The sequence below is a fragment of the Arctopsyche grandis genome, chromosome 4 (assembly GCF_051622035.1).
Source record: "Arctopsyche grandis isolate Sample6627 chromosome 4, ASM5162203v2, whole genome shotgun sequence".
NCBI lineage: Eukaryota > Metazoa > Arthropoda > Insecta > Trichoptera > Hydropsychidae > Arctopsyche > Arctopsyche grandis.
The window spans coordinates 7723164-7735376 of NC_135358.1; the positions used below are offsets into that span (position 1 = coordinate 7723164).

At 34.5% G+C, this 12213-nt stretch overlaps 1 protein-coding gene across 13 annotated transcripts in view; it reads left to right on the plus strand.

The window, feature by feature from the left end:
* Nucleotides 1-12213, plus strand: part of LOC143911227 (CUGBP Elav-like family member 2) — a 605340-nt gene that overhangs the window by 564923 nt on the left and 28204 nt on the right. For 2 of the 13 annotated variants that reach the window (XM_077430034.1, XM_077430038.1), the window contains exon 1: nt 588-771. The exons of 10 other annotated variants lie outside the window; for them this stretch is intronic. The gene's annotated coding sequence lies outside the window, so the exon portion shown is untranslated. Of the gene's footprint in view, nt 1-587; nt 781-12213 lie in introns of those variants that run through there. One more of the 13 variants, XM_077430036.1, reaches the window with a different exon arrangement.

The following is a 12213-nucleotide window of genomic DNA, read 5'->3' on the forward strand; positions in this document are numbered from 1 at the left end:
ATGTTTTCTAACACTAAAGAATATGGCGTCTGTTTTGGTTTGATTAATTTGAATTTTCCACTTAGTGAAGTGTTCAGTCATTGTTTTAATTGCAAATTCAAGATTTTTAAGAATAGTGTCTGGTTTTTTGCTACTTGTGAAGCAAGGTGTATCATCTGCATATAGGGCTATGTGACAGTTTTTTGGAATAGGTATGTCATTTATATATATGGAGAACAAGAGTGGGCCAAGCAAGCTCCCCTGCGGAACGCCAGCTGCGATTATTTTTGGAGACGATAATTCATTATTTACGCTAACCACTAGCTTTCTACGAGTTAAGTACGATTTGATGATGAGAATTAGGTAGTTTGGTATTTTGTTAATAAGGAGCTTATGAATGAGTCCATCGTGCCAAACCGTGTCGAAGGCCTTTTCTATGTCGAGACATACCATTCCGGTCCGAAAACCATGTGAACTGTATAAGAGGTAAGTAAAAAATTCGTCGGGGTTTCAGTTTGTCGGGATTGATTGTTGATTCGACTGGTAATGGATGTGAAAGTGTCGCGAATGTTCACATGCTGATAATTTAGTTTAGGAACCATTTGTTTGATCGGCTCGATTGGCAGCGTTGTTGAGTGACGCGTGGAACCAATCATACATGGTGGATGGCGGGGGCCGAGGGGCGTAGGCTTTGACAGGGCGCTCCGCCCCACCGGCCAGTAGCACACCGGCGCTCGTACCGATAGTGTCTCAGTTAACCCTCTACGTGCCGGTCGCTTACGTGTTTTCGGGGTAATGCTCGTGCGCACATTCAATTCTTATAGACCTTTTTTTTATTTTTACTATTTTTTATTCGACTTTTTTTACTTTTCGAAAGACAATAATAGTCGTTTAAAGTCATATACATATTTTTTTCACATTGAAAATTATATGTGCATCAAAATTTTTATTATTTTATTATCTAATATATGTATATAATTTCGGAAAAGACTTTGTATGTAATTTTGTATATAAGTATTTTTGGTTGGGAAGATCGAAAACAAGTAAAAGTATCTATAACGATGATTCGATTGGTTGAATATTATTACTTTATCTATGTACGTAGTTTTTTTTTCCGATTCAAATTAATTTAATAAAAAAACAAATGAATATTCACTGTTAGATTCGCCATGTTTAAGCTGTTTATATTACCAATACTGAGTGAAGCCGGGTAATAACAATAGTTATTAATAAAAAGATGAATGCGAGTTTATGTAATTAAAAAAAAATGTATACATTTTGAAACTTATGCGCGCGTTTGTCCAATGTTCATGTTCAAATATGCATATAATATTTATATTACAAATATGCATATAATACATGAAAATTTCTACTGCAAAAACTTTTTGTTATTGAAATTAATTTTTTTATACACTTTTTAAAATGTGATTTGTATTGATGACTATGTGTATGTGATGACGTATGTGTGTACAATTACATTTGAATAATATTTTCACCCGATAGAGATTTATATTAATGTTCTGGTAATTTTCAACTGAATATTTGGATTTTGCACACACATGACTTGTTGATTTGTATGTACATATGTATATTTTACAGTCAAATTATAATTACACTGATATTTCAGTGAATTCTTATCCGATTACGATTCGCCTGGTATATAAAATATATCTATGTGTATGTATATATATATATTTCATTGCGGAATCTATGTACATATTTACAGAACCTGGTTGGTGAAATTATATATAATGCTTTAAAACTCAAATTTCTGATTTTGATGACCCGAATGACGCTTTTACATTTACTCCAAAATTTTTTGACTATTTTTGACTATATCAAAAGTTGTACAAAATATAGAGATGGGCCGATCAATCATTGGTGTCTTATTAATAAAACATTTAAAAATTTATTAAATGACAAAAAATAACAATTTGAACAAATTAACATGATGTATCCCTAAAAATATTTCAAAAAACGATACTATGCATCGCTACTGCTAGGTTTGATAGCTAGGCCTCTGATTTCGTTTGATAGCTGTAAACTTTAAATTCTTCTAAATTTTGTATTTTAATATCACAAAAAGACTTTAATTTTCATTTTACATTTTAGCGCAATTATTTACGAGTCATTCGCCCGTTTTAACATTGAGAAGTGAATTTATAATTCTGTTGTTTGATCCTTACTTGCTACCTGAGTGAGAAAAATTATAATTTTACAATAACAATGTCACTGTAACATGTACATAATTATAATTTTACAATAAAAAATTCACTGTAACAGATTTATTATACAATATGTTACAGTCGAAGTGTATTTTCAGTCGTTATATATTCCGACTGGAGTTTTAGGTCATTCATATTCGAATATAATTCAACTAGTAAATTATATATCTACAAGCGCAAATACACTTTCAACCATGTGCGCCAGTTGTAATACAACAGTTGAGTTTTGACAACTCTGATATTTTTTACGCATGCTTAATAATCCAATAATGCTTTAATATTTGCTAGATCTTACGAACAAAGGTAATGAATACCGTGTTACGATGACTTTAAAAATATGTTCAAAACAAAAATGGTACTTAATTGGAAATTAATTTACCAGTTTTCACGAAAACCTAAACTCTCTATCTAACCTGGGACCAACTTGTAGTTGAATTGTATTTACCAGTTGTAATATATTTTGATCAGATATAGTGTGATTCGCCATATGAATGAACTTACGTGGGTTAGACGAAATATATTCAAAATATTTATATTACAGCTGAAAATACACTGCAACTTTAACGGTAGTTGGTACCAGGTAAGATGGAATACATTCCAACTAGTCAAAATATATTAAAACTGGAAGATACCCTTCAAATGTAACATGTGCATTTATTTGACCATCAGAATTTGTCTTTATTTTAAACAATTTAAAAAAATATATTTAATAAAATAACATACGCATAAGTTAAATCATACACACGTTTGTTGCTTAGTCGTACGTTTTTTTATTCGTATGCGTTTTTATATGGAAGTAGTGGTTTTACCCGGCTTCGCTCGGTATTTGTAATATAAACCGCTTAAACATGACTAATCTAATAGTAAACATTTTATTAAATTTATTTGAATACTCATTTGTTTTTTTTATTAAATCGACTGTCACGAACAAACAACCATATATACTAAGTTTCTTTCAAAATTATATGTATACCAGAATCCGGCGCCTTTGCCGCCGGGAATCGAAAAAAAAATAAATCAAATGTGTTGTCTACGAACCAACCAACCAAGGTTACATATATGCAAAATGTCTTTCGAAATTATATATTAGATGATTTGAATTATCAAAATTCGATACTAGCGTTGAACGTGTTAGAAAAATTGTAAAGAAATGCGCTCTCCATTGTTTTTTCTCTCACCGTCCGGTATAGTGAGCACGTGCCAGCCAAAACAAGCGGCCATTGAGAAATGTTTCTATTTTTGAAGATATGGCGATGATTGAAGTAGATCTCCAGTCGAAATGTCTTGTCTTGCCGAACGTGGGCGGACATAGAAATTTCATTTAAACGGCGATCTGTCACCCCGATATGCCGAACGTTAATTTGTCCGTTTCTCTCGATCTGCCGTGATATATTTTGGCGTGTAAAAAGTACGAAAGTTTCCATATTCGAGGAGAACTTTGAACCGTCACCTGTGAATCTGTCAGTTAAAAATTACCTTTGAAACGCGCGTGTAACTATTGCGGAATTGGATGTTCATGTACAATACATCGTTATCGTACTACATATACAACATCGTTCATGTACAATACAATACAGCGAAAAAAAATAACGCGTAAACTTTACCCAGGTACTAAGTCTGAACTGTGTCACCTTCGTATAATTGGCATTATTATAAGTGCATGTACATACATACAGCTGTAGCATTGTATCTATATATGTATGTATGTAGCAAAACGCTGAAAGTAGGTGACCATTTTCATACTAAAATGTATGACGATATGATGGTTTATCTGCACATAAAGTACTCATTTTTTGTCTACGTGTTTGTATTATTCTATACGAATTTTTCGTAATAGTAATAACCTACGTGAATAGTTTGTTGACACACATGACTTCGTCAATATTTTTTTCTATGGCATAAATTTGAAAAATATTAAGAAAGATCTGCGATGAATGGATGCGTTTCGTCCAAAAAATGGTTCACTATTGTCGATTTCTTAGAAAAACCATGATTTTTGCTTTATTGCATTGAACACTAATGGAGCGGTCAATTGTTATTTGAAAAGCATCCATCGACTTCCTTGAGACTAGTAATAATAGATTGGCACTTTTTTTTTGAGAAAGTAACTTTAAGTGAAATGCGAAGGGGCGGTAGAATGCTGCGTTTGTATAGCTATCTGACATCGCTCCGATCTGAAGCAAACTCTTGTAGCTTCATTTCGGAGACTTTAGCTTACTTCAATGATGGCTAACCCCCTTATTTTTACATACATATAATAAATATACCAGGAATTTAGGAAACAGGTAAACCCAATGCGCCTTCCTGACAATGACAAATATCGATATACAGTTTTTAGAATATATTTTTTTAACAAAGCATCATAAAAATCATCATTGGATAAATTTTGACAAATTTTTGATAAACTTACATTTTCGGAGAATTTTTTTTAAATAAATCGTAATATTTCGAGATGCTGAAAACTCGAAAATTGCCAGAAATGGGTAAAGGCTGTCAATATTTTGATACGAACTCTGATACGAAACGATCGACCTGGAGTCACAAACCAAGGTCTGGCCAGCAGCAACCAGTGGGACTCGAACCCATGATCACTTTGTTCGAAAGCATATACATATGATAACCACTAGTCCACGCTGCTGGTTTATGTCGGTAATATATCAAAGCGACCTGATGAGTAGAAGTGAAACTAATTAAAAGCTTGTAAAAACGTTCGACCTACTCCAATTCGACCTATCACATCCTTTCACAAACCTCACCCCCTTGGGGTGTTTTCGGTGATATTTCATCTTTTTATTGACATACGTTTGACAATGTTCGATGTCGGTGATTCCCATATTTGAAGAAATGTATGGGAAATAATAATAATAATAATAATAATAAGATCGTACGAATTAATAATTACGTGAAGATACGCCTCTCAAGGATGAATTCCACGCACACGTCTTGTGTGTGTTCTTACCATTACTTTCGTTAGACAACACTATGTCAAAATTGAAGTGACTCTCAGACTTTATTTAAACAATTTATTAGGCTCAAATTTTATTTCCATGCTAATATTGTTTGTTATCCCAATTGCTAATATTTATTAATAATTGGCTGTATTCAAACTAATATTTAAAATGTTTTTTTTATCAAAATCCTATATGTACGTATATAAATATGACAAATACATCTTCAATCAATAGATTTTTCAATAGAATTTGTTTATATCGAGCTCCTAAAAACAATGTAAAACTTTCTTAGAACATTTTCCGATAACGATGCTCATTAAAAGTAAGTCCAATTACTTGCATATTCTGATATTACACTTTGTAATAGTTTAATTGTTATTTATCCTGCGTGAAGACAAAGATTTTAAATTATTTTTTCATGAATTGCAAATCCACGTATGTGTTATTTTAGAGTTGAAACTTATTATTAGGATTCGGTCCGTCGTAAATACATCAACACCTTCCAGATCTCGCAAAAGCTCTATGCTTATTTATATTGCTCTTCAATATTGATACGTGTATATTGACCGCGGAATTTTGAACGTTTTTTACGATTATTAGAATATCAGTATACATATATAGACTGTTTAACCGTTCTCGAATTTGAAATCTGCATAAAACGAAAATAAACGCTCTCTATTGACATCGCGCAATTTTCATTTGCGAATGTGAAAACGTCGCGCGGTCGAGGGTGTTATTCTTCGCCCACTTCTTCTGAAACGTTGCTCCTGAAAGTGAACGAGTAAATACTCGGGTAAACTGTCGTAATTCACTGGTTTTTACGAGTCGGCTATTTTCACAAGTGTTTCGCAATCGGACGGATGGACAGACAGTCGGAAACGCATTGTCTCAACGGCTAACTACTACTCTGCTCGCTGCATTCCAGTGCATAAGCTATTTCCAACTGCAACGTCGTTTATCAAAAGTAGGTTCGCCGACGAACAATGAAAATTGCTGCCGATGAAAATCGACGTCTTATTTAGTCAACCTTCAATGTCAACAGTGATCAATTCATTTGTATTCGAATAAATCATTATTATTTTATATCAGCATGTCAGTCAAGAACTCATGACTGCGTGAAAAAAAAATTGAAAAAAATTCACGTCGTGTCGATAAAAAATCCAGTCACCGATACTAAGTTTCAGTTCGATAGGACTAACGGTGTTTAAAAGATCCCCAAAATACACAGACACACACACATTTTTTCTAGATCATGAAAACGTGATCAGTGATAGATTCCGTGTTCGAATTTTCGCATGATCACAAAACTTCATCTATTGTTACTACGAAGTAAAAGTAAAAATTGGGTTCATCGGCTATATCGACTTTCCCAAGTATAATGATTAGGATATTTTAAAGCTCAGTCAGATTTCAAAAGTTTTTCCAGACTGTCACTAACTGCTTTTTAGATGAATTACTTCGTGGCTAATATGCATGTAAGTATGATCATTGATCATCGAGTTCAATTCACCATATGATTTATAAACTGACAGTTATAAAACCAGTCCTGCCCAAATGTCATCATAACGGTCTTGATATGAGCCACATTTTTTCCTCTACAAAATATGTACAAAATCATACAAACGAATCATTCGAAATATCACATATCCTTTGCGAATTTTAGTCCTGACTGTTCAAATGGCGTGGAAATGCGTAATTAACACGAGAAGTTTTGTAATCATGCGAAAATTCGAACTCGAGATATTGACTGATTCGAACTCAGAATCGATCACTGATCACGTTTTCATGATCTAGTTACTTTATCTATGTACGTAGTAACAATAGATGAAGTTTTTTTTTGCTAGATCATTTCAACAAAAAAGTGTAAGAAATTTAAAATTCTATATTATGTATTTTAGAAGCTTTTTATTAGCTTCACTCTGTTAGTTCTATGAAATTCCTGCCCGGCAAAAATTTTTGATCTGATTTTGAACCACTTCCACTTTATGTTTAAAATCCACTTACATAGATAAAACGCATATGCTGTCTTTTTCACCCTATCTCGACCAATAGCATTTCGTTCATGCAATGTTCTATTATCTATACTAAATGCTATTTATTGGTCGAGAGGAGCTGAAAGAGATGTACATTTTACATTTTACCTGTCTGTACGTTTTACCCAAGTCTCTTCCTTCAGCGGATGGATTAACGTAAATTCTAAGTCATGGACATCGAAGGCAACGATCCCTACGATCGACAATTTTTGTATGTACAATACTATATAAACTAACCTATCGTCAACTGATATATTTGAGGTTAGGTCAATTTATATCGTGTACCAACTATTTACAACATACTGTATTTAATGTAGTGAAATGCTAGCTATGTTACAAACATCGTAGGTAGCGATCTCGACGACCGACAAATTGGTCGACAAATCACTTCATTTAGAACAAGTCGAATGCACGTACATATATCAAACAAACTATCTATCATCTACTCATAAATTTCATGTTAGGTTGATTTACATCGCGTAACAATGTCTTATTTGATATAGAGAAATCTTAGCCATCATAGTTAGCGATCTCTACGACCGACAAATTGGGTGAAAAATCGCTCCATTTAGAACAAGTCAGATATAAACAGTGGTGTAGTCGGACAGGTCGCCGCCCTGGTACTTTTTTTTGACCCAGGTCACCGCTCTGGCACTTTAATATGAAAATTGTTTTATGAGTAAAATTAAAAAAATATTTGGACTAATATTAATAACACTTAATCGAAGAATAAGAGGCGACTTAATCGAAGTCTTTAGAATAATAAATAATCATCATAAATATCTTATGTCCAAACTCATTATGTTCAATGAAAACACTCATCTTAGAGGTCACACTGTCAAACTCCAAAAAGAAAAATCAAATAAATTGATCAGAGATTCCTTCTTTTCAAACAGAGTGGTTAGAGTCCCAACAATCTACTAAATTCTCAAAACCATAATATTTTTAAAAACAATGTAGAAGTCTTTCTTAAACTTGAAGATTTTTGTAATTCTTCTTTTCCAATATCTTTTCTATATTTTTGTTTTCTTTTAGTTATTATATTACTTATTATTATGAAGTTTTTAGAAAATATAAAAAACATCATAATTTCAACAAGAATATTTGTTAATTAGCATTCGATTTTTTTTATAAATATTTGCACTACCAATATTAGGATACGTATTTTTAAGTGATGAAAAAAGAGGGGAGGGGGTCATAAAAATTAAACACCGCCCTGGTTCTTTTTTATTTAGCACTACACCACTGGATATAAATATATATAGATTAATCTATCATCGACTGATAAATTTCAAATTAGATTTATTTGTTTTCATTTTTTGATATGTAAGTTTCTGAATAGCCATGAATTTATTTTGATTTCTTTTCTGTCGTGCAATTTTTCAAATTATTCGTGAAAGTACTTATTTTTTTTAAACCACTTGAATATTGCTAAAAGCGTGTATCGTCGTAATTTTTGTACATTCCCAAGCAATTTACGGTGACGTCTAATTATACGTTGTTTATTATGTGTGTCACTAGATAAGGTAATGCGCGCGAGCCGACATGCATTTTTCTGCGTGCATCGTAAGTGCTCTTCGTTAGCGACCGAATAAATAAACAACCCAATTGAATTCGACTCGTATCGGCTTGCGTGCAATTTTGGTGCATCTTTGGTTATAAATTTCGCTCTGCAATTGGTCGAAGCGGCGAAATTAATCGTCCAATGAATGCTAGAGGAGAATTCATCCGTCGCCTGCCAGATATTATCATTTGATTGGCTGGCTTATTGTGGATATAGTGTGCGATTGTGAGATGCTGTGAATTAAAAGTTGGCACTGTATGAATGTATGCTGATCGTTCTCTAGTATTCCAGAACGCGATTACAGCATCAATTTAAATTCTGATACTATTATGAACTACGTTTATATAATGAAAGCATTTTTCTTTTCACTGTTTTTTTTTTTACTTTTGTATGAGTGTTGATTCTTCTTATCTCTAGCTCGGTACGCTTCGTATTTATATACCCAGATGCAAACCCAATACAAACTACAAGGCTCAGAACAATGTATGTACATACGTTCTCTGTTATTGTATACAAACAAATAAATAATATTTAACGTACTTAAAAGAACAGGATTTGTCTATATTTTGATTTAGATTTTTAAATGCTTTTTATAATAAATAAATTATGTTCACAATACATCTTATGAATTATCTATTAAAACATTATCTAATTTTAATGTTAATATACAGCATAATAGTAAAAAAGCTCAAAAACCTGTTTGCAACGTTCATAATACATTTTATAATATTAACTAAAAGTTGATGATCCAAAGCAGATTGTGTTTAATCAATTTGTGTTTATACATGAAGGGTATAGACATCTTATTATAATCACAGAGACTCTTCATAAGTATGTTAGTAATGTTATTAGTGATTCTGTCATAGAATCTACTGGTTTGTTATTAGTGTCTGTGACTAGCTGAATATTATTTCTAGTCTGTAGTTTTTTCAGTTTAGTATACATGGGTGTGTTATAAATTATTTTTAGGGATTTATTTTGTATTATTTGGAGCTTTGAAAGGTTAGGGCTCATCTCATTCTTTCGTCAAACGCTGCTCCTAAATATTCTATTACTGATTGCCATTTTAGACTTTTTCCATTGGGGAATTTTAGATCTGAACTTGTTAAGTTCTCTATATATGGAGGCAACTATGTGTGTATGCACCTTGGTCCCAAATTTGTTCTCTGATATATTAACACCCAGAAAATCGCCTAACTGTCGTGAAAATTTACCTATGTTAACCAATACGTCAAATCAGATGTTTCAAAATTTTCGTCCAAATAATTAGATATACTTTACATTATGTACTTTCGATCAGCTATTGGCAGGCAAAATCATTGTCAGTGATACATTGTCAGTGGACCAGAGAGTTGTGGTAGACTTGCAGCGTCATGCAATTGCACCATCGAATATATGTACATGACTCTTGAACAATTGAGCTATGAACCTGCGATGCACTTATTTACGGCGCGGAAACTCTCAAAGAGCGCTTCAATCAATTCTTCCGGATGATTAAGTCGTGTCGTACATCCCTGTTAGTAACGAATCGATGCAACTTCTCCCGCCGTTCGGATTCCAATGATGCATCTTGCACGGACAGTTGGCGCGTGATTGATACATTGTTGCACCGAGACCATGCCAAGTTCTAGAAGTCATTGCGACGCCCAGTCGGATTCCCCCAGATCCACTCGACCGATCATCATCACTCATCATCAGCCCATGACTTTCTCGCTCTCTCTCTCCCTCTCTATCCGCGACTCTTATGACTCTCAGTGCTTTTATTATATTTCGAATTGAATAGAGCCGCGGCTCTCCTCTATAAGCGGCCCAAGGCTGAGCCAAACACACGTCTCCTCCATTAAAAATGCACTCGGCTGTGTAAACACACTAGTTGCCACATGTCCTCAATCTGGTTAACCACTCTGGCCGTTCTAAAACTAATTCGATCTCGAACGAATGCCTGCAGTGTAAAGGGCAAGGGCAATCGCGATCGATAAGTCTAGGCAATAATCCCGTGCGCCGCAATCTCTCCGCAAAATCAAATTTGGGTTACTACTCCTCTGGTTAGCGTCGAAAGCGTCTTAATCCCGCTAATTCCGACCCGACTCCCAATAACACACGTGGATTATCCCGGCATGTATGTACGTGCCCTTAATCGAGTTTGGGCCTTCGTTAGGGACAAAACCGCAAGTCTACGCTTATATGGCAAGGATAAAAACTTTAATTATAATATCTCATACGAGATAAGTGTGTGTTGTTTTTTTTTGTATGCGGCGTACGTCTGACGATCGCCACCTGTTCGCTGATTTAAAAAAGCTTTTCAGATGAACGTTAGATTAAATCTTGTGAGCTTTTATTGTGCTTCCGAGTTTATTTATTCCGCTGTTGTCTTTCGTCAGCGATCGTAAACCTTGATTCAATGTTTGCTTTGTAAAACGTATGCGCTCTCTCTGCATACAACGATTGTCTATTATATATTTGCGGTAAATAACCGCAAATTTAAATGAACATCTAAATTTAAATTGAGCCATTCAAATGTGGGTTTGCTTTAAACGGTTGTCTATAATTACTTTTGCTTTAAACGGTTGTCTTTCGTTTTGATTACTTTCTTATTTGGTCGTATTCCTTATGAATATCGTTTTCTTTGGATTTTGAAAGCAACAAGAATTTTCAATAAATCCACACCTCTATGCCAAAATCTTGGAAAACTTTTCTTTTCTGCAGGGGGTGCTATACGTACCGGTAGACCGGGACATGTCCCGGTTTATATTATAGATCTGTATCCCCGCGTCCCGGTACACGAGTCAGTTGTTCCGGTGGTCTATCTATGTATGTATGTACCAGTGGCGTGCGCTGAAATTCTCTCTCTTTTTGTCGTACAGCCTTACTTAATGTGCACGAGCAGGATACAAGAGGAACAGGCTGTTCCTAATCGTGCACATTAAGTAAGGCTGTACGACAAAAAGAGAAAGAATTTCAGCGCACGTCACTGCTATATACATAGGTATTTAGACAAAAACTACTAAAGAAAAACAAGTAAATGTAAGAATGAAAGGTAAAAGGGCCGCAAGGGTTCAAGGATAAGTGCGAATTTCAAGTCGAATGTGAGTCAATCACTTAATCGTATACAAAGAGCCGTACGAAGGAAGCAATGGTCCCGGGCTTTATAATCTAAGGGCGTCAAAATCGTCATCCATCGACTTCACTTTTCCCAGTGGCAGCTCTGACCTGCTCACTCCATCTTGTTGGGGATCTTCTTCTGCTTCCCTCAACGCTTCCCAGAACGATAAATGTTTCCAGGTTGTCCTGGTCTCGCCGCGCAAGCTGCTCAAATAACTGGAGGATACGCATTATACAGATAGATGATAGCCAGTCACCAACCCTTGCAGATCTTGTAGCATGGAAGCACTTCTCGCTACAAGCATCCGTCTCCAGCACTACATCTTTGCCTTTCTCGAGCTTGAAACTCGGACCAGACG